General features: G+C 44.3%; 1 protein-coding gene across 2 annotated transcripts in view; it reads right to left on the bottom strand.

The window, feature by feature from the left end:
* Nucleotides 1–6133, bottom strand: part of slc45a3 (solute carrier family 45 member 3) — a 148438-nt gene extending 142305 nt beyond the window's left edge. Inside the window, exons 1-2 of one of the 2 annotated variants that reach the window (XM_052034796.1) lie at nt 6108–6133; nt 5421–5560 (exon numbers count right to left, since the gene is read on the bottom strand). The gene's annotated coding sequence lies outside the window, so the exon portion shown is untranslated. Of the gene's footprint in view, nt 1–5075; nt 5360–5420; nt 5561–6107 lie in introns of those variants that run through there. The other variant, XM_052034801.1, reaches the window with a different exon arrangement.
* Nucleotides 6134–19573: the final 13440 nt, after the last annotated feature.

The raw sequence follows: 19573 nt of genomic DNA, 5'->3' as shown, positions 1-19573 counted from the left end.
CCCTAAAGAGTATTAATGAATTGCACTTTTACAACATTCACACAGAGGGTGGTACGTATTTGGAATGAGCTGCCAGAAATAGTGGTTGAGGCGGGCACATCAGCAACATTTAAAAGACATCGAGATAAGTCCATGGATAGGAGGGGTTTACAGGGCTATCAGCCAAACTCAGGCAGATGGGACTAGCTCACTGGCCAACGCAGTCAGCATGGATAAGTTGGGCCGAAGGGCCTGCTTCCATGCTGTATGACTCTAATCAGATACAGGTCCTCTCCAGGTTACGACAGAGTTCCGTTCCTAAGAACCATTCCAAACCCGAACTGATCGCAAGTCGGAAATGAATCTGTCCGACATCATATAGAAATAAAAACCTTGGCCAACCGAGGACAACATGTAGTTAAACCAGGGCACCTAACTCAACTATTGAGATACTGCCACAAACCAAGTTCACAGGCATAAGATGTCTGCAGCCCTGCAGCAGTCGACGAATCCACCCAGTCCCTATCCCAAACCCTCATTCACATTTACGGGCTGTACACAAGTTGGACATACATGACCTAGGGAGGACCTGTACAAGATCTCCACTCCAGGTTTATTCGATTAACTGAACTTAAGTTTGCCAGCTGTCGTTGTCAGATTTGAACTCTTGCCTCCAGATTACTGACTCAGGCCTTTTGGTTACCTGGCACAGTGACGTAAACATTATGTTACTAGAATCTAGGAATTACAAGTGTTTATCCTGGTACTAATGCTAATTTTTACTAATACTATTAGTATTAATTAATACTAGTTAATACTAGAAATTCCTAGCTAGTCAGAAGGCAGGGAAGGAAAATATTCCTGGAAATCCCTTTTTGTAGTTTTCCCTTGTGAGGCCATCCCCAGGTGACAAACGGATTCCATCTTTACAGATGTCCTTAAGTCGATTTTTTCCACAAGTCAGAATATACACAAAAATCAATCAATACGGTAATCATACCACCACAGTATTGTAATGAATGGCATCAAAAACACAGAAGACTGATAATAAAGAATTACTAAAAGTGGAGAGAGAGAAGGAACTAGTTCTGATGTTCATAGGAATGAACATATGTACATAGGTTGGACTTTTGAATTTAATTACAACATGGGAGCTCACTCGTACGAAGGGGTATCTGCAAGTTGGGCTTTCGTAACTTGGGGACAGCCGTAGAACAAAGTGAAAGTGTCTGACGTCTCTTTTCAATTGATTTGGGATTATCTGGGAGATAGACACAACCCCAGAACCAGTTGCCACCAGGCAGAAGATACCTGCAGCCCCACAGCAGCCGGCAAATCTATCCCGCCGGTCTCCCAAACGCTCATTCGTATGTACAGGTGGTACGTAGAGTTGGGCATTCACGAGCTGGTGAGGACCTGTATTTGAAGTTTCAAGGGCAGAGCATGTGGTTGGGATTGAGGACAATAGCCAAACTATGATGCTGCTGGGTGTGAGGCTTGGACCAGTAAGTTGTGAGAAGCAGATGTAAGAAGAAATTTGCAGACAAATTGCAGAAAGATGCAAGAGCTGCAGGAATAATTATTCTGGAAGATAACAATAAAATAACAGACTGGAAAAATACAAGCATTGTGTGTAAGGAGGGAGGAGGGGATTCGTGAGGTTTGTTGAACAGTATGTGGCAAGCCCTGCAAGGGAGGAAGCAGTGGAACCAGTGAGGGCACGTTCTGGTGGGGAACATCTGGGAGATGTTCACTACAAGAGGCATGTATTCAAATCTTTGTAGGTGGCATGGCAAGTCAGGACAGCTACTTTAAAAAAAAGCATACAGCTCTGAGATTGAAGTATAAAAACACAGAAATAAAAATATAACCCATTATAAAATGCGGGTTCCTCGATTAGCAGTTAGGCCTCAGTTGGAGTATTGAGGCCAATTCTGGGCACGACCCCTCAGGAAGGATGTCAAAATCTTGGAGTGGATACAGATGATATTCACTCAAATAGTACCAAAGATAAAACATTACAAAAAGAAGTTCAAAGTAACTGGCTTGTTCTAACAGTTGAGCAAGCTAAGAAAACTTTTAATCAAAATGTTCAAACTTCTTAAGAGTTTGACAGTGTTAATAAGGAGAACGTATTGCCACTGGCAGGATTGGTAATGAGAGGATAGGTTGAAGAAAGTAGCCATAGGTGATGCAAGAGGGAAAGTAAACGCACAGTGATACCATTGAATGGCATTCACTATTTGAAAGTGCAGTGCACGTTAAAACACAGAACAGTACAGCACAGGAACAGGCCTTTGGCCCACAATATTGTATCGAACTAATTAAATTGGTAAATTGGTTTATTATTGTCACATGTACCGAGGTACAGTAAAAAAAACTTTATTCTCCATGCCATCCATACAGGTCATTTCATCACATCAGTGCATTGAGGCAGTACAAGGGAAAACAATAACAGAATGCAGAATAAAGTGTTACAGTTACAGAGTGCAGACAGACAAGGTGCAATGCCATAATGAGGGAGATTGTGAGTCCACCTTATCATACTAGGGGACTGTTCAATTGTTTTATAACAGCAGGATAGAAGCTGTCCTTGAGCCCGGTGGTACGTGCTTTCAGACTTTTGTATCTTCTGCCCAGTGGGAGAGAGTAGAACAGAGCATGACTGGGGTGGATCTTTGATTACATTGGCTCCTTCACCGAGGAGTGTAAACAGAGTTCATGAAGGGGAAGCTGTTTTCTGTGATGTGCTGAGCTGCGTCCACAACTCTTGGCAGTTTCTTGCAGTCACGGGCAGAGCAGTTGATGAGCCATGCTGCATCCAGATAGGATGCTTTCTATGGTGCATTGATAAAAATTGGTGAGAATCAAAGGGTCATGCCAAATTTCATTAGCCTCCTAAGGAAGTACAGGTGCTGGTGTGATTTAATTAAATGCCAAACTAAACTAATCCCTTCTGCCTACACAATGTCCATATCCCTCCATTCTCTGCACATCCATGTGCCTGTCTAAGAGTCTCTTAAATGCTATCATCATATTTGCCTCCACCACCACCCCTGGCAGCACATTCCACACACCCACCTCTCTCTGTGCTCCACACATCTCCTTTGAACTTACCCCCTCTTACCTTAACTGCAGGATTAGACATTTCAACCCTGGGAAAAACTGTCTATTCTATTTATGCTTCTTATAATTCAGTAATAACTATCAAAAAGAGAAGAGAATTGGATAAGTATCTGAATGAAGGTCTATGGAGAATGAGCAGAATAGAATTTATTGTATAGTTTGTTCAAGGAGCCAACATCGGCTTTTGCACAATCGCCTCACTGCAAGCTGCAACCTTCGGTTATCTGAAACAGCACAAAGTCTCACAATGCATTCCCCCTTCCAACCCTCCCCACTCCTGACTGCTTCTAACCAACATATAAATCAGTATCTCTACAACAGAATATCTGCCTTGTTCGTGGGAGCTTGTGAACAATTGGTTGCTAGGAGTTCCACATTACAACAGTTGCTACATTCAGAACTACTGCTATAGATAATGCTATGGATTAAGCAAGATCACGGAAGCTTCTATATAAATGCAAGTCCTCTTTTCTTCGTTCCAACCCCAGCTGAAGCACTGACCTGCAGTGGGACACAGTTCTTCCACAGGAACCTCCCCACCATCGAGGCCACCTTCAAGAGGCAGCGCCTCATGAAGGCGGCATCCATCACGAAGGACCCTCACCACCTGGGGCACGCCCTCTTCTCGTTACTACCATTGGGGAGGAGGTACAGGAGCCTGAGGAACCACACTCGACAATTCAGGAACAGCTTCTTCCCCTCTGCCATCAGATGTCTGAACAACCCATAAACACTACCTCATTATTCCTTTTCTTGCACTATTTATAATTTACAGTAATTTTATGTCTTTGCACTGTACTGCTGACGCAAAACAATACATTCCACATCCTCTAAGTCAGTGATAATAAATCTGATTCTGAATTAACTTTTTGGTAAGATTCTTTTGATAAAGGGTCTTACCAAAAAGTTAATTCAGAATCAGATTTATTGACAGTAAATCAGTGACTGTCAATGGGACATAGGATCCAGGATGAGAATATCGGTTTATTATCATCACATGTACCAAGATACAGTGCAAAGCTTTTGTTTGCGTGCCATCCAGACAGATCATGCCAGACATAGTCACACTGAGGTAGTTAAAAAGGAAACAGAATAGAGGAGATGAGAGCAGAAGGGGAACAACGTTTTCACATACAGCCGTCACTAGATGGTGATCAGGAGTGGGAATAATGCCAGTGTCTGAAATGACACTAAAACCAGCAGAACACAAGCTTGCCCTGCACAGACCCGAAGGTTCTCCTTGGCACCCTTTCAATGGAAGCAGCTCATCAGTGTCCCACCTTGGTAACCAAAAAATGCAATGGATTTTATTGTAGCTTGAAGCGCTCAACCTGTGGAGCGGAATACAATGGCCGTTTTATACTGTCCTCTATTTATCAACCTGGGCCAAGAAACCCATAAAACATCAGCAAGCAGCAATGACATTAACAAAAAACTTGATGACAGTTCTCCGTCATGGTCACATCTATTTCAGTGAAGGGACCAAAAAACCGCCACCAAACAAACAGGATAAATCAGGCCGTCACTCAAATGTGGAGGTTTTAATCGGATGCTATTGTCAGGAGGTTAATAGTCTCAGATTCCGTGCTAAATACAGGAGGCAGAAGCTACAATCTCTTGAAGAGTCTTTGCAGGACAGTCTCGTTAAATCACTCTAGGTAAGAAAGCCACGATATTATCTCCCTCTTTTGTGATTTGGCTCCAATATACACCAGATACGAATATTGGGCTTTATACAATATGTTTATATAAAGAGTGTTAAGTTACATTCGCTCACCACACCTAATGACTGCAATCCAGAAAATAATGTAGAGAAGGAACTGGGAAGGGAAGAGAGGGGGCGGGAGAGAGAAGCAATTCTAATCAACACAATTAAAATGAAGGAAAATCACGATCCCTGGCACCGCGAATTTTTTTTATTTTTGGGATATCTCAACCCGATTGCACAATGAATAGAACCACGGACTAACCTACTGCAGAATTTTCAAATGATTTGCGAAATGTGTGCTCCTTCAACTTTGTCTTAAACAGGAATCGCTGGCTTTTGTCTCAAAGCATAACGTCACGTTAAAAACACTGCGAGCCCCTCTCCAGATGGCATTCTTTCCGCACCGTCGACACGTCTACCGTTGCCAAAAAGTTTTTACTTCAACGAATTGTATTTGTGTGTGTGTGTGTGTGTAAAGTTTTAAGGAAAGTTTAGAGAGGTGGAAGTTTGGAGTGAAACGGGCTGCCTTTAAGATATTTTCCTGAAATAAAACAGGGTCGGAAAGAAAGGGCGACATGCAGAGGTAACACACTCGCACTCTGCGTACCTGCAACATGATCTTGATTCGCAGAAGTCATGATGTAAGCTGCTTCCTCAGCGGCAGATTCGCTCCTATTCATTCGCCACTGTAGCGAAACTGACGCCAGGTTAACATGTAACAAACCGGCGGAGGCCCGCGCCTGCGCACTGAGGGCAAAGGAAGAGGAAATTGACAAGAACGCGTCTCGCTGCCACTGCGACCCTGACTAGTCAGTGCTGGCGAGAGAGATTGCGCAGGGGCAGACAGAGAGAGAGGGGAGGGGAGCGGAGGGGAGGGGAGGGGAGGGGGAACGAGGAAAAAAAACTTTCTTAGGTTACTTACCAGAGGGCTGGTACCAGCAATGCAGATCTGTCAATAAGATCAACACCCGCCACCCCCCAGTTTGCAAAACAAAACCTTGGTCTTTAGAATGGGTTTGGGTATTTATATATATATATAAAAACAATTGCATTGATTTAGAAGCTGCCCCGTCCCTCACAGGACTTCCGAGGACTACCTTCCAGGAGTGAAGTCACTGTGTGGCGATGTGGTGGGTGCCCAGAAAGCCCACCTCCCCCCCCCACCCCCCACAACTGCGTGTGTTCGTGGGATCTTGCACGGATTCCAGAGAGAGGTGGTGAACGTTGAATTGGCACCTCATTCGTCAAACAGCGTGATAGGATTGGGCAGTCAGGCACTGCATGCACGACTTACTCTGCTTCTGATATTCATGTGATACTGTCGCCAACACGGCAGGATTTCGGAAGTGCGTGGTTGACGGATGCCACCAACGACACCAAGTGCACACTTCTGTTTGCATGGTACCAGTTACTGACGGACAATGCACGCTTGCATTTGGCTGCAATGCAACAGAAGGCTGAGGAGTTGAGGGGTGATGGTGGTGGGGGGGAATAAATCCACACATCATCTGCTTTGTGTGTTTGGAGGATACAAAGTTGAACAAGATGAAGCTAAAATCACATTGCTGGAGGAACTTTGTCGGGTGCAGGCGACAAAGGGCAGCAGATGCTGGAGTCTGATATCAAAAGAGGGTGAGAAACCGCAGATGCTGCAATCAAGATGAAAAACACGATGATGCTGGAGGAACTCAGCAGGCCAGGCAGCATCCATGGAGAAAAACATTTCGGGTCAGGACCCTTCTAAGACGAGGGTGCTCAGATTCAATGTACCATCTGCAGCCCCTTTGTTGCCTCCAAAGCCTTCCCTCCCTCACCTGACTCCATCTGCCAATCAACCCTACCTCACCTGGATCCACCTATCGCTTGCCAGCTCTTACCCACCTCTCCCCCTCACCTCCTTATGCTGGCTATCTCTCCCCTTTCAGTCCAGATGAAGGGTTTCAACATTAAACGTTGACTGGCCACTTGCTGGAAGGTCATCACCTTGGTGAAAGACGCCCTTTGGTCTGCCCGAAACTGGTTGGTCTCCCAGCACAGCGAGATGTCCGTAGGGGAAAGCTGCCGACTGGCGCATTCCAGGCTGCAGGAGTCCGTGCTGAGGGACGCACTGAAGCTGGGTGCAGCCAACATAAGGGCTCGATGGGGAAGGACTACAGTTTAGGGTTCTTCCGCCACTGGAGAGGGAGGGGCAGGGTCAGGCGAGAAAGCCCCTTAAATATTGTAAATACAGGACTGGGTAGCCTCCAGAGAGCCACACGAGAGGCATCAGTGCTGTGTTTTTTTAATATAAAAACACTAATGATTGATCCGTACACTAATGTAAAGGTTTGCACTGTTTTATTGTTGTATATAGTTTGTTTTTTATGATGAATAAAGTTTATTTTGGAATAAAAAAAATTTCCTTCCACAGATGCTGCTCAACCCACTGAATTCCTCCACCAATTTGTTTGTTGCTTCAGACTCCAGCATCTGCAGTCCCTTGTGTCTGGATTTAACAAAATGAACCTTGCTGGCCGCCTTGTATTGGTATTGGTATTGGTACTGGTTTATTATTGTCACTTGTACAGAGGTACAGTGAAAAACTTGTCTTGCATACCGATTGTACAGGTCAATTCATTACACAGTGCAGTTACATTGAGTTAGTACAGAGCGCATTGATGTAGTACAGGTAAAAACAATAACAGTACAGAGTAAAGTGTCACAGCCACAGAGAAAGTGCAGTGCAATAACGTGAAAGGTCACAGCAAGGTAGATCGTGAGATCAGAGTCCATCTCATCATAAAAGGGAATCATTCAATAGTCTTATCACAGTGGGATATAAGCTGTCCTTAAGTCTGATGGTACGTCAAAAACTTGCTAAAACCGGCCCGCCCTCCCCATACACCACCAGAGCAAAGCTTCTACCAATGCAATCCCAAAGGATCTTCCACTCCAGTTCGGTGGATTCTGAGGTGGCTGATGAGGTCAAGGTGGAACCCACACACTCTCCCACAGATGGGGCGGGACGTGCCTGATGGGCTGGCCGGATTGTGAGGTGGTCCTCTCCTTCTGCTGCTTCCACAGGGTCTCGTGTGCTCCCAATGCGTGGTCTCAAAGCTCCCAATACCATCCCGAATGCTCCTTCTCCACTCTGAGTGGTCATGGGCCAAAGGTTCCCAGGAGTCAGTGGCAAAGTTACATTTTGCTTTTCACACCTATATAGGGCATTGGTAAGACTACACATAGACTATCGTGTGCGGTTTTGGTCTTACTTAAGAAAGAAAATACTTACATAGAAGGAGAGCAAACAAGGTTCATCAGACTGAATCCTGAGATTAGATTACACTTGTATTCATTAGAGTTTATAAAACAGAGATAAAATCTCAATGAAATGTTCACAATTCTTTCAGAGCTAGACGGGATACAGGATGTCCGCTTTACACTATCTCTGATATGTCAGTCCTCGGCCTCCTCCACTGCCGGGAGAATTCCAAGTGCAAACTGGAGGAACAGCACCTCATTTTCCATCTTGGAACCTTGCAGCCTAACGGCATGAACATTGAATTCTCCCACTTTAGGTAATCCCCACCCCTCTTCCCCACAAACCTCCCCCCCTCCCCACCACCATGCCTCTTCTCTTCTTCCCTTTCCTAGCCTCCATTTTTTCTCTCTCTCTCCTTCCCTTGGACCCATCCCCTGGTGGATCTGCTCTCCCCTCATCCCCCGCACTTGCCTATAAATATCTCTTACCTGCATCTACCTATCACCACCTTGTGCCCACCCCACCTCCCCTCTTTTGTTCACCTATCACTGCTCTGCTTTTCCCTCCTATATATCGGGCTTCCTCTCTTCCCATCTTCAGTCCTGAAGAAGGGTCCTGACCCGAAATGTTGACCGCCTGCTTTTCTCCACGGATGCTGCCTGGCCTGCTGAGTTCCTCCAGCATCATCGTGTTTTTCTCCTATTCTTCTATGTTTCAATGTTTCTCTATCTACTCGGTCAACACCTCCCAACAGCTCAAAGATCTCTATTCCAGCACCTCTTCATCTTCCTTGTTCCACCGAGAATTGTGTTAACTTTCGAACCTCACTTTCTAACCTCAGGTTGAGTGACATCTTTGTAAACCTCATTTGCAAATGAAATGCAAATAAACTGCAAATGCTGGAAATCTGAATTAAAATAGAAAATACTGGAAATGCGCAACAGGCCAGACAGCGTCTGTGGAGAGAGAAATCAAATTGACATGGAGACATGTAAGACCACAGATGCTGGAATCTGGAGCAACAAACAATCTGCTGGAGGAACTCAGAGGGTCGAGCAGCATCTGTGGGGGGGAAATGGACAGTCAACGTATCTGGTCGAAACATTTCAGGTCCTGATGCAGGGTTTCAACTCAAAACATCGACAATTCCTTTCCCCCCACAGATGTTGCTTGACCCACTGAGTTCCTCCAGCAGGTTGTTCGTTGGAACAAAATTAACAGGTCAGGTTGATGGCCTTTTATCAGAACAGGAAAGGGAGTTGGATGCCTCACTTTTTATGCATTGAGAAATCACTTTATGTTACCTGGGAATAATAACTGGAAAGGTGAGAGAACAAAGAGAAGACTCAAGAGACTGCAGATGCTGGAATCTGGAGCAATACAAAAAGTGCTGGAGGAACTCAGCAGGTCAGGCAGCATCTATGAGGGAAATGGACAGTCGATGTTTTGGGTTGAGACCCTTCATCAGGACTGAGGTAGAAATGGACAGTGCAAGGTTGGGGAACAAAGCGTTTGGAGGCAGTGGAGGGGAGATCTCCAGAGGTGATGAGGTTGGTGATGGTACGGGAGACGGTGGCCTGATGATCGTCCGTGGGGTCCTGGTCCAGGGGTAGGTAAGAGGAGGTGTTCAAGTGCTGCTGTCTGGCCTCTGCAAGGTAGGGGGCAGTCTGCCAGACTACAATGGCACCGCCCTTGTCTGTGGGTTTGGTGGGGAGGTTAGGATTGGTGTGCAGGCAATGGACAGCAGTGCGTTCAGAGGGGAGTGAGGCTGGAGCGGGCGAGGGAAGTGTTACGTTTGTTCTGCATCAAGAGACAAACTTCGCGTGGGTTTAACATCTGAACGTTTTATTAACCAACGCCAGACTGGCTTGCTTTCTCTCTCTTTTCACAGCCACTTTCTGTTCCCCCATGTGACCCCCTTGCATTGCCTACTGGGAACTGTAGTTCTTTATTATAACTACATAATAACACAGGAAGTGGTGAATTCGAGACGGTTGATGTCCATATTACCTATTTCCTGAGCTGTAATATTCAGAATTGCTCAAAGTGCAATGTTATGTGATTCTATACAAATTCCTGCTTATAGATACCATTACTTAATAAAGGAAGCTTACAGCTCTTGAAAGGAGAGCACTGTATGGCTGCAAGTCTTGGTGGAACTTATTGGGAAATGAATTTGTCGCAGAGTCATGCAAGAGGTCCACATGTGCATGGTGACCAGCAAGTCCACTTCTCTACTAATCACGGGGACTCAAGAGACCGCAGATGCTGGAATCTGGAGCAACAAACTATCTGCTGGAGGAACTCGGCGGGCCGAGCAGCATCTGTGGGGGGAAAGGAATAGTCGACGTATTGACCTTCAGATCCTGATGCAGGGTTTCGACCGGAAAAGTTGTAGAAGGGTGGAAGAGGATTTTCAATTATATCAATGAATATTGAAGAGAGTTCAAGAGGCCAAATGGTGTCCAATTGCAGCTGTTTCCTTTCTTCCTGACTGCATCTATGGAAACCCTTGCCAAAGCACAGGCATATGATAACATTCTATTCCCAACACTAGTTTCAGAGTGAAATCTTGGAGTTACATTAACTCCCTCGCAGGGCATCGGACTGGTTAGGGGATTTGAATTTAAAACTGTAATGACAGTTTCTGCCTCTAGAGTCATTTGAAGGAAGAAGATTCCTCTATTTATAATGAAGCTCTATAGAACTCTGGTTAGACCACACTTGGAGTATTGTGTTCAGTTCTGGTCGCCTCATTATTAGGAAGGATGTGGAAGCTTTAGAGAGGGTGCAGAGGAGATTTACCAGGATGCTGCCTGGATTGGAGAGCATGTCTTATAAGGATAGGTTGTGTGAGCTAGGGCTTTTCTCTTTGGAGAGAAGGAGGATGAGAAGTGACGATAGAGGTGTACAAGATGATCAGAGGCACAGGTCGAGTGGACAGTCAGAGACTTTTTCCCAGAGCGACAATGGCTAACACGAGGGGACATAATTTTAAGGTGACTGGAGGAAGGTATAAGGGGGATGTAGATAAATCTTTACAGGGCTATTTGATGAGGGAAGTGCTGTAAACATTATGTGGTTCACTTGGGTTTACAGAACATAGAACATTACAGCACAGTACAGGCCCTTCAGCCCACAATGCTTTTTACACAGAGAGTGGTGGGTGCGTGGAACGCACTGCCGGCAGAGGTTGTGGGGGCAGACACATTAGGGACATTTAAGATACTCTTAGATAAACACATGAATGATAGAGAAATGGGGGGCTATGTGGAAGGGAAGGGTTAGATAGATCTTAGAGCAGGATAAAATGTCAGCACAACATTGTGGGCTGAAGGGCCTGTACTGTGCTGTAATGTTCTATGTTCTGTAAACCCAAGTGAACCACATAATCTTTACAGCACCTCCCTCATCAAATAGCCCTGTAAAGATTTATCTATATGAATGCCAACACCTTTCTCAACTTGCCTATCTTTTCAAAACCATGCCATTTTTGCTGCGCTGCCTTTCTATTCTAGTCTTCCTCAAGCCTGTTGAGAACACTGAGAGATCATCCCATTGAAGTGTACAAAATGCCCAAGTGAATACAGGGTAGATGCAAGGTTGATCACAGTCTCAAAATATAACCTGTCCCTTCAGGATGGAGAAGAAATTTCCTTACCTGGGGCATGATGAGTCTTTGGAATTCTCTACCCAATGCTAAGAGATTGTAAGATCTTTAGATGTTAAGGGAATTAAAGGACATGAGGAAGTGGCATTGAGGTAAAAGATCTCATTGAATGGTAGTGCAAGCATGTGCTGTTCCTGGAGACACAGGAGACTGCAGATGCTGGAATCTGGAGCAACACACAAAATGCTGGAGGAACTCAGCAGGTCAGGCAGCATCTATGAGGGAAGTGGACAGTTGATGTTTCAGGGTCGAGACTAGACTGGAAAAAGGGGAGATAGCCAGTATAAGAAGGTGGAGGGAAGGCGTGGAGCAAGAGCTGGCAGGTGATAGGTGGATCCAGGTGAGAGGGGGTGATTAGGAAGATGGGGGTGGGGTTGGGGTGGTAGAGTGGGAATGATGCCAGAAGCTGGGAGGTGATAGGTGGAGGTGACAAAGGGCTGAAGACGATGGTATCGACAGGAGAGGACGGTGGAGCTTGGAATCAAGGGAGGGAGGTGGGGAGGGGAACCGGTGGGAGGAGTCTGTGGGTGACGGGCAGAGGGTGAGGGAGGGGAAAGAGAGAGGGTGAGGGGGGGTCAGTCGGATCAGGAGGAGAGAGAAAAAGGAGAAAAATAGGGGAAAGGGGACAGAGAGGGGAGCGGTTACGGTAAGTTTGAGAATTTGATGTTCGTGGGCTAATTCTGCTTCTTTTTCTTGTGTTCTTTTGTTATAATTGGTCATTTTGCACCGAACTGTCTCCGCCATGTGTCTGACCATTTTCCACCCTGTCCAACTATGACTAACTGCTGTGTGATCTACTACTTTTCCACTTACTGAATCATCTGCAAACTTTATAATGCTGCTCCTGTGGCCTGCTTCACTTACAAACACTGCAAAGATTAATGGACTCGTGTCTAACCCTGGGGAGCACCACTGTGAAATGCTTCCCAGTCTATAAACTTTTCACTCACCACTACCTTTAAGCTTCCAGTCACTGAGCCAATTTTGTATCTCTTACACAACTTCCTCCTTAATTCCACCCTTGTCAATGGCTCTCCTGTCTGGCTCTTGTTTGAATTCTGATTTTGATAGATTTATGACTCCATAAGATTTTGGGAAGTATCAATATCCAGACGATAATACCTAAAACATGACCTGCCCTTCAGCTCAAATTCAGGAGTCCTAACCACTCAGCACGTAGATTTTTACCTATTTAATCCGCCTTCAGAAAAGCTCAGGCTTTACCTATGGCTACACAAGTATAATCTCCTCCTAAACCAGCACGCTTATTTGCATTCACTCCCTGTCAGACCAATTCAGGCCAAAGTGGCTGAAGGATTTTGAACTGCCTGCTTGTATTAATGGTGCAAACATTCAAAAGCATTGAACGGCTCTTGGGAATTTTAACAGATCCAGGAGGAAATGCCTAAATTGACAGCAGTTACAAAAATATTTATCTTTGTATTTGAGCCTGAAGATTACATTCAAATTAATGACATTTCTCTAAATAATTTGGCCGTGCTTATTTCTCACTTTCTGCGTAGTGTTCCACTTTCTGTTGAAGTGTTTCGGATGGTCTGTCTCTTGTAAAGTGTTTTCTAAGTACAAGCTGTGTTCCAGCAGCTGTAAATCTACATTGCAATGAGTCTGCATGGAAGATCTGAGGTGACTGTCTGGCCTGATGAGCTCCCACACCTCTGGTGCAAACATCTGGAAATGTCCTACTGCACCTTTACCTCCAGTGTTGTGATTTTGTCATCTCATATCTGTTGAGATTACCTTTGACGGAAATGGCTGTGGATTCTAAACAACAGTCCAGGACCTTCATAATCTAGACTGATAGTACCAAGAGTTTGGCATTGGTAGCCACACTGCTTTGTGCTTTGTGCATCATTTACAATATACAGTGAGGGTATAATGGAATCGACGATGGGAAACCGTTCAATTGACATCGACTCCACTTCAGAACCAAGGTTGATTGTCAGGGATACACCACTTTCTGTTTATTAAGTTCCAATGTCCCCTTCTTACTATAAAAACCTGACTTCTATTGATTACTTTGCTAATTCATTTTCACCAGCATAAGGCAACATGCACATTGAAGGTGATACATCACTGTCCTCTTGCACACTACTGCAGTGCATAGGTGTCCTTCTACAGAATTCAAAACAGAGGCACAGCACTCAAGTAGAAGATGTACTGAGAAGGTATGTCTTGGCCTCCTCCACATTGGTGAGACCAAACGCAGTCTAGGTGACTGTTTTACAGAACACCTGTGCTCCGTCCGTAACAGCAATCTGCATTTTCCCATTGCCAGTCACTTCAACTCTCCCTCCCACACTGTCACTGATACATCAGTCGGCCTCCTCCACTGCCAGGAGAATTCCAAGCACAAACTGGACGAACAGCTCCTCATTTTCCATCTTGGAGCCTTGCAGCCTAACAGCATGAACATTGAATTCTCCCACTTTAGGTAATCCCCACCCCCCTTCCCACAACCAAGCTTCTTCTCTTGTTCCCTTTGCTAGCCTTTTTTTCCCTCTCTCTTCTTACCTTTGACCCATCCCCCAGTGGATCTGCTCTCCCCTCCTCCCCCGCACCTCCCTATCACTATCTCTTAGCTATCACCACCTTGTTCCCACCCCACCTCCCCTCTTTTGTCCACCTATCACTGCTCTGTTTTTCCCTCCCATATATCAGGCTTCCCCTTTTCCTATCTTCAGTCCTGAAGAAGGGTCCTGACCTGAAACGTTGACCGCCTGCTTTTCTCCACAGATGCTGCCTGGCCTGCTGAGTTCCTCCAGCATCATCGTGTTTTTCATCCAGATTCCAGCATCTGCAGTCCTTTGTTTCTCTGTCTTGGTATCACTCTTGCTGGGACCAAGGTAATGATGCCCAAGTAAGCCACAACTCTTCTTGAACTTAATTTGTTGGAAATTCATTCTGAAACATACAGGAAACCTAACAGAATGTTATCATTTATTGTTACTGAATACAAAAGTAGGGAGATCATGCTTTAGCTATATGGGACATGGGTGAGATAAACATCTAGTCTCTTTATGAAGGAAGGATGTGAATGTTTTGGTAGCAGTTCAGAAAAGATTGAGTAACCTGATGCCTGGGATGGGCAGGCTGTCTTAAGAAGAAAGGTTGGATGGACTAGGTATGAATCTTCTAGACATTTAGATGAGAGGGGACTCCAGTGAAATATGTAAGATCTTGAAGCTTCTTGACGGGGTGGGTGTGAAGAGGATGTTTAAAAATATAGTATCAGAGATAGGGCAACAATTTTTCTCTCAGATCTTTGTAAGTGTTTGGAACTCTCTTCCTCAAAGGTTGGAAGAAGCACAGTCTTCGAATATCTTCAAGGAGGTGGAAGTTTGGTCCTTGATAAACAAAGGGGTGAGACACTAGTTCAGTGGGTACATAGAGTTGAGTTCACAATCAGATCAGCTGTGATCTTATTGAAAGGCAGAGTGGATCTGCTTCTAATTTGTATGTTCACATGTGGAGCGAGAAACCCCATCCAGTGTAGCATATCCTAAAATGCAGCAATTCCCAAGCAGCACATCGCAATGCAAGTTGGGACTGTACACTCTATATGGAGCCTTAACCCACATTCCTGCCTTTGGAGAAACTCCAATGCCAGAAGAACTAGACTCTGATGTATGAGGAGATATTTTGTCATACCAAATTTAAACTGAATCTTAGTGTGTAGTGCCTTTAGTTAATCGACAAATGAGTCACTGTTGGATATTTATTTGGCTGATGAAGGCACATAGAGTGAATCAACAAACAAGTGATCAAGTATTAAAAACAGCCACAAGAAATTAATACAATGTTTGAAAGAGGACATGATATTCTTGGCATTATTTTCTTAAGCAGAGAACAAACTGCCAACTTGTAAATGTTAGGGAGCAGTAAGATTGAGCCAGAGCCAGAGTTTTTAGTTAATAGGAACATTGATAATAAGTAAGCACCAGCTTTAAACCTATTTTTACAGTGTCTTATATTGATTTCACAGAGCCCCAGTCTTCTATTGGTATGACAGGCAGCAATTGAAATCACCAGGACAGGTCTGTGCCAACAAAGACTGCTATCAATTAGAATGCTGAGTAATATTTATACAGTCTGCAGCCACTCAGCATAATTGGTTTTCAAAATTAATCATATTATTTATACAGAGGCTGTTTGGTTAAAGTTGTACTGAAATAACAATCTTCTGTATGTACATATTTGTTCAGTACTGGGACAGGCAGCCAATGTGACATGACCATGAAGCATTCTGGCTTAGAATGATGCCACATAGGAGTGCAAGAAGACCACTCTTTTAACTGAGATGAGTTCCAAAAGATATGCCACATGAGCAAATCTTCTACCACCATAGAAATTAAAAGATGTTCCATTCAGTGAATCAGTTCAGAAGGTAGAGGATAATTCTGATCCAAATCCAGCAGAGATTGTGGAGGGTTACAAGTTTGGAACTAGGAATCGAAAGTCAGGTGGGGTTGCCAGCAACTGTATCACCTAAACACAAAAGGACATGGAGAGAGAGCAGGAACATGGTATTGAGATAGAGGATTATATGATTGTATTGTATAGCCTGGCTCAAAGGATGAATGGCCCTACGTGTTTGTCCTGTTGAAATATTTGATATGGAGACTGCAATTCTGATATGTTTCTCCACCAATTTTGTGGTTTAATTGATGAGTGAATTCCATCAAAGTCATTAAACACAGGGAATCTCACATTTGGTCTTGCATATAAAATCCTGACATCTGGAGAGAAGCCATTGAAAAAATGCTAAGTAATTCCATCCATTGCAAGATAAAACCACAGCCTACAGTCAGAAAGCAGTAGTGATGCCTACTGTTCCAAAACTGAATCCGCAGGGTGTGGCTGACATCTTGTTGTGCAGATGAAACAGGAGTCATCCACTGTTTGTAAGTCAGTGTAAAACAGCAAAATGGTTCATTTAGCAGAGGAAAGGCCACATATCATCAGTGTGCATGTCTAAAGTCAAGGTGGTTAATCATCTTGTGATGTGGTTTCTGACAGAAGAGAGCCTACATGACAAGAAGCCACAGAAATGTTCACAGTCTTAAGGCTTGTGTGAACAATGGGGAAGTGGGCTCCTGCACCACTCAAGCCAAGGAGATGGGCAATAATGGAAAGCAGAACAAGCAGAATGACTTTGAGATAAAAGTTAAATTGGTAAATTGGTTTATTATTGTTTCATGTACCTTGGTACAGAGAAAAACTTTGTTTTGCATGCCATCCATACAGATCATTTCACCACAACATTGCCTCGAGGTAATACAAGGGAAAACAATAACAGAATGCAGAATGAAGTGTTACAGTTACAGAGAAAGTGCAGTGCAGGCAGACAATAAGGTGTAAGGCCATAACGAGGTAGCTTCTGAGCTCAAAAGTACATCTTTTCGTACTAGGGAAGCGTTCAATAGTCTTATAACAGCGGGATAGAAGCTGTCCTTGAGCTTGATGGTGCGTGCTTTCAGGCTTTTGTATCTTCTGCCTGATGGGATGGGGGAGAAGAGAGAATGTCTGGGGATGGTGGGATCTTTGATTATGTTGGCTGCTTAACCAAGGCAGGGAGTAGTGTAGACGGGGTCCATGGAGGGGAGGCTGGTTTTCAGGATGTGCTGAGCTGTGTCCATAACTCTTTGCAGTTTCTTGTAGCTTCAGGCAGAGCAGTTGCCATACCAAGCCATGATGTGTCTGGATAGGAAGCTTTCTATGGTGCATCTATAACAATTGGTGAGGGTCCAAGGGGACATGCCAAATTTCTTTAGCCTCCTGAGGAAGTAGAGGTGCTGGTGAGTTTTCTTGGCCTTGGCGTCCACATGGTTGGACCAGGACAGGCTATTGGTGATGTTCACTCTGAGGAACTTGAAGCTCTCAACCCTCTCAATCTCAGCACCGTTGATGTAACCAGGAGCATGTACACCGCCCTCCTTCCTGAGTCGGTGACCAGCTCTTTTGTTTTGCTGACATTGAGGGAAAGGTTGTTGCCATGGCACCATGTTACTAGGCTCTCCATCTCCTTCCTTTACTCCAATTCATCGTTATTTGAGATTCGACCCACTACCGTGGTGTCATCTGCAAACTTGTAGATGGAGTTAGAGCAGAATCTGGCCATGCAGTCATGAGTATATAGGGAGTAGAGTATGCAGCTTTGTGGGGCACCAGTGTTGAGAATGTGTTGAGAATGAGCTGTGCGTAGCCACATGGTCATGAGTGTAGAGAGAGTAGAGGTGTGGGCTAAGCACGCATCATTGAGGTGCGCCTGTGTTGATAGTCACCTTTTTATAAGTTCAGCCAGTACCACTGAGAAAGGGAGAGGTTAATCTGAAAATACGTTCAGGTGAAACATTCAAGTCTGAGGCCAGATGAAGAGTGCAGTGAAACACCAATGGTTGTAGCTGAGTACACAGCTAAACAAACATCTGGATTGTCTCTGAAAACGTAAGTTGCACTGGAAGCAAATGTTTAACTTGGCTGATTGTTGGGAAAGCATATACAAAAAGGTTCAAGGATGTTTATGCAGGTGATACAGGTAACAAGGTCCATATTGATTTAAAGCTGGGTGCGCAACCAATCTACAACAAATCTTGACCAGTTCCATATGTATTGAAGAATCAAGTGGAGGAAGAGTTGAACAAATTGGAATGGAATGGAGTTCAGGTGAAGACAAATCAAACTGACCGAGCAATACCTACTGTCGTGGCACTGAAAGTGGACAAAACTTGATTATAAAGTGACAATAGACCAAGCAATCAATGAAAAGGAGTATGCGTTGCCTACACTAAATGCATTGGCAGGAGCCAAAGTTTTCACCAAACCAGATCTGCCATATGGATATGCCCATTTGAATGTGGATAGTGAGAGCAAGAAGCATTTAACAACTGGTACTCATAAGGTCTTTACTCCTACATGAAATTGTCTTATGACGTGAAATCACCACCAAGATTTTTCAGGTGACAATGACTAGATACAGCCAGGTATTGACCACTTTCTATGCAAACAATGCAATGTACAAATAACCACAACTTCAGAAGAGACTCCACAAAGAGGAAAATTGTTCAAACAACTACAACATAAAGCTCAAGAGAAGCAAGTGTGCATTCTTGCAGAAGGTAATAATTCGTTTTGGACTGAAAATGAATGCAAATGGATTGCAACCTGTCAATGATAAAACAGAAGAAAAGGAAAGTTGAAAATATTGTGAAATCTGGCATGATGCAATATGATTCTCAATTTTTCCTTAGAACTTACAACATAACGGACAACATTACATCAGTTATTGAAAAAGAAAGACAGGATATGGAATTAGGGAATGGAAGTAGGTCTTTGTTAATTTACTATGTAACAACATGAACATCATCACATTCCACAGTAGGCTGTACTCCTGCTGAGTTACGAACGCATGGAAGGTTTGACTAGCTTTAGCTGAGAGGGAAGTGGAAGAGGTGAAATTGAAGCAAAAATGAAATGATGGCTCCAGTCATGAAGGGAGACAGTGTAAGCATGATAGAATTTGCTTGTTAACACCAAAGGGAAAGACCATAAGACATAGGAGCAGAATTAGGCCATTTGGCCCATCGGGTCTGCTCCGCCATTCGATCATGGCTGATTTATTTTTCTCTCTCAACTCCATTCTCCTGCCTTCTCCCTGTAACCTTTGACACCCTTACTAATCAAGAACCTATCAGCCTCCGCTTGAAATACGCTCAATGACTTGGCCTCCACAGCCGCCTGTGGCAATGAATTCCACAGATTCACCACCCTCTGGCTAAAGAAATTCCTCCTCATCTCTGTTCTAAAGGGACGTCCTTCTATTCTGAGGCTG

This window comes from Pristis pectinata, chromosome 20 (assembly GCF_009764475.1).
Source record: "Pristis pectinata isolate sPriPec2 chromosome 20, sPriPec2.1.pri, whole genome shotgun sequence".
Classification (NCBI taxonomy): Eukaryota; Metazoa; Chordata; class Chondrichthyes; order Rhinopristiformes; family Pristidae; genus Pristis; species Pristis pectinata.
Note: the sequence above shows the minus strand (reverse complement) of the source record. Positions and strands in the feature narration are given on the sequence as shown.